Below are 4,234 nucleotides of genomic sequence, written 5' to 3' on the forward strand. Positions count from 1 at the left end.
TTATAGTGGTTAAAAAATGGAAAAATCGCTTCGCTACTGTGGACGTGGCTTTGGAGTCCGCGCCTCATGTCGGAGATCTGGAGCGCAGGGTCTGTACCTAGTCCGTGTGCTGCCCAGTATGTCGATTTCGGTACCGCCAACGACCGTGCAGCTAAACCACCAGCCCCTTGGGCACAGACCTCTACCCAAGGAGCTGTAATCCCCACCTTCTTCACCGAGCCGGCCCGGAACAGTTGTGCACGTTACTTCAGGCCGGCAGGCGTGCCTACGCTTTACGGCAGTCGTGTATACCTTGTCTTGTCTGTCATTAGCAGTCTCCGCACGCTCGGTCTCGGTCCCTTCGTGTTAGCCATGAGGCTGGATAGGGCGTCCATTTTGGCAGCAGCCCTGTTAGCGGCGTCCATTTTGGCAGCAGCCCTGTTAGCGGCGTCCAGAATGTGCCGCTAGAAGGTCATCCTCGTATGCAAAGTCACCCCCAGATACTTGGCAGACCCGGCAGGCCGCACAGCGGACGTTCCCACCATCATGGATATCTTCGTTTCTATTCGTCTTCTTGCCATGGGCAAGTTCAATACCTCGCTGTATAGGCTACTTCAGAGGTTGGGACCCAGGATCGAGCCCTGTATTACCCCGGCACGGATTTTTCGTGTCTTGACCCCGTTCTCCATCATGTAAGTTATCTTCTGGTCCCGTAGATAGTCCTTCATAACCCGAAGTAGGCCGGCAACGAGAAGGCAGTGGAAAGTGCCTCCACGATGTCCACCCACCCCGCCGAGTTGAAGGCCTTACGTACGTCAGAGATTTTGGTTATTACCTCCTTCACGATTATTAATATTAATTACAGGAATTTTTAATTTTACATCAGTTGCAAGTTGAACAGCTTATCCACCATTATCAAATTATACATTTCATTCTTCTCTTTCAGTTGATTTTACAATTTTTTCATTACATATATCAGGTATTTCTACTCTTTTAGGTTCAATAAATTTAATAACTACTATAATAATAATAAAAAATTTTTAGTTAGATTTAGATAAAATACCTTTATTTCCCTGATCAGTATTTATTACAATAATTTTATTATTATTATTTTTACCAGTATTAGCTGGAGATATTACTATATTGCTATTTGATCGAAATTTTAATACTTCGTCTTTCATCCAATAGGAGGAGGTAATCCAGTTTTACACCAACATTTATTTCTACTTTTTGTTCATCCAGAAGTGTATAACTTAATTTTACCTGGATTTGGAATAATTTCAAAACTATTATAAATGAAAGTGGGAAAAACGAAATTTTAGGTAATTTAGGAATAATTTATGCAATATTAGGAGATGGATTTTTAGGTTTTATTGTATGAGCTCATCATATATTTACAATGGGTTTAGATGATGATACACGCGATTATTTTACTTCTGCTACAATAATTATTGCTGTACCAACAGGAATTAAAGTTTTTGATGATTAGCAACTTATTATGTTTGAAAAATAGTAATAAATAATTCAATTATATGATCACCAGTACTTACTCTATTATTTATATTTGGAGGATTATCTGGAACTATATTATCAAATTCATCAATTGATATTATTTTGCATGATACTTATTATGTTATAGCCCATTTTCATTATGTATTATCAATAGGACCAGTACTATCAATTATTTCTATATTTATTCATTAATATCCTTCAACTGCTGGTTTATTATTAAATAAAAAATGACTAAATTTTCAATTTTTAGTAATATTTGTTGGAGTTGATTTAACTTTTCTTCCTCAACATTTTTTAGGTTTAATAGGAATACATCGACGATATTCTCATTATCCAGATACTTATTATTGTTAAAATTTACTATCTTCAATTGGTTCAATTGTTCCTTTAAATAGAATAATTTTTTTTATTATTTTCAATTTTAGACAGTTTAACATCAAAACAATTATTATTATTTAAATTTAATCATTCATCATTAGGATGATTAATAATTCCCCTCCATTAGATAATTCATCTAATGAATGCATTATTTTAATTTTAAATAGAAAGTTTTAATGTGGCAGGTAGCTGTAATGAATTTAAAATGCGAAAATGCAGATTTAACTCCATTATTAAAAATTTCAACATGAAATATACTTTTTTTTCAAGATTCAAATTTTTTTTATTCAGATAAATTAATTTATTTACATAATTTTATTATAATATTTATAATAATTACAATTAATTTTACAACTTACTTAATTACTGATACTCTAAGGAATAAATATATTAATTTATATTTATTAAAAAATCATTTACTTGAAATTATTTGAACAATTCTTCCTATAATTATATTAATATTTATTTGGTTACCCTCTTTAAAAATTTTACATTATGTTGATGAAATATTAAATACTTTTTTTTCAATTAAATCAATTGGACATCAATGACATTGATCATATGAGTATCCGGAATTTAATAATATTGAATTTGATTCTTATATATTATCTTATTCGTCAATTGATCAATTTCGTTCACTTGATACAGATACTCGTATAGTAGTATCAATAAAATTACCTTTACGTTTATCAGTTTAATCAACTGATGTAATTCATTCTTGAGCAATTCCATCCTTAGGAATTAAAGTAGATGCAATTCCTGATCGATTAAATCAACCTAGTTTATTTTATATACGTTTCGGACTATATTTCCGCCAATGTTCAGAAATTTGTGGAATAAATCATAGCTTTATACCTATTTCTTAAGACAGAAAATCAATAAAATATTTTATAAATTGAATTAAAAATAAAATTTACTTCAAAAATTAGTTAAATTTTATAACATTACGTTGTCAATTTAAAATTAATATTATTAGAATATTATCTTTAATATTTTTTTATTAAATGTCTTAAGTTTAAAGAATTGATTTCTTAATTCAAATACAGTAATTAACACCACGAATGAAAAATTAATTTCACAAGTAATACCAATTAAACGATCAATAATTTTTTGTCTGTTTAATAAATTTGGTGCACATAATAATTAATACATGGTTTTATCAGTTAATTTAGATTGAAATAAAATAATAACAATAAAAAGAAGTGAAAATTTATTTGAAATATTTGATCAAATAACTAATTTAAATTATTTTTCAAATTGATTTTTTATATCTTTACCTATAAGTTAATGTCCAAAAATATATTGATTAATTTCATAACATATTTTGATTAAAATTTTTAAATACAATATTTAAAGAATTTAAAATAATTTATAAATTGAACTCAAATACTATTATTCTTTTTAATTCACTAATTCATATTTTTTGACATATTTTTTAAGTATAATTCCATATATGTTTACATCAACTAGACATTTGATTTTTAATTTATCAATATCTTTAACTTTAAGATTTTCTTTAATTATTTATGTTTCAATAAATATTTATAAAAAAATTTCATTCGTTCAGTTCTTCTAAATTCAACTTATTATTTAGTAAATTTTATAGTAACTACTGTATTAATTAGAAATCTAATTCGACCAATAACATTATCAATTCGATTATGTGCGAATTTAATTTCCAGTAATATAATTTTAACGCAATTAATAACTTGTCTAATAAATTTTTTAGAACTATTTACCTATCCTTTTTATGTACAAAATATTTTAATAATTTTAGCAATTTTTATAACATTTATTCCAGCTTATGTATTTTCTATATTAATAATCTTATATTATTCAGAATATTAATACAGGAAGATAAAAATTAAAAATTGGTTTTCCATTTCATTTAGTAACTTTGAGACCTAGACCTTTGTTAGTTTCTTCAAGATTAATAAATTTTATAATTAATTCAGTGTGTTATATACATATTTATAATGTTTATGATTTAGTCTTTATGTTATTAAATATAATTATATTATTAATATTTTGAATACGAGATATTATTCGTGAAAGAATTTATCAATGAACAGATACCAAATATGTTATAAATTTTTTATGATTTAGAATAATTTTATTTACTGTATCAGCATTATTTTCATTAGTTCCTTTTATTCGATCATATTTTCATATATTTATTTCACCTTCAATTGAAATTGTAATCAATTGACCTCCACTAGCTATTTATATGTTTAGTTCAACTGAAATTGATTTATTTAATTCAATTATTCTAATTATTTCAGGATTAACATTATCTATAAGATATAATTCTATTTTAAATAATAAAAAAATTGAGTCCAATACTTATTTAAGTTTTAGAATTATA

The 4,234-nt window shown here is 27.1% G+C and overlaps 1 pseudogene; it reads left to right on the forward strand.

Annotated features, from left to right (window-relative positions):
- Nucleotides 1-755: 755 nt before the first annotated feature.
- On the forward strand, nucleotides 756-1,360 carry LOC108546745 (cytochrome c oxidase subunit 1-like; annotated as a pseudogene).
- Nucleotides 1,361-4,234: the final 2,874 nt, after the last annotated feature.

The sequence above is a fragment of the Eufriesea mexicana genome, unplaced genomic scaffold (assembly GCF_001483705.2).
Source record: "Eufriesea mexicana isolate 0111107269 unplaced genomic scaffold, ASM148370v2 scaffold757, whole genome shotgun sequence".
Lineage (NCBI taxonomy): Eukaryota > Metazoa > Arthropoda > Insecta > Hymenoptera > Apidae > Eufriesea > Eufriesea mexicana.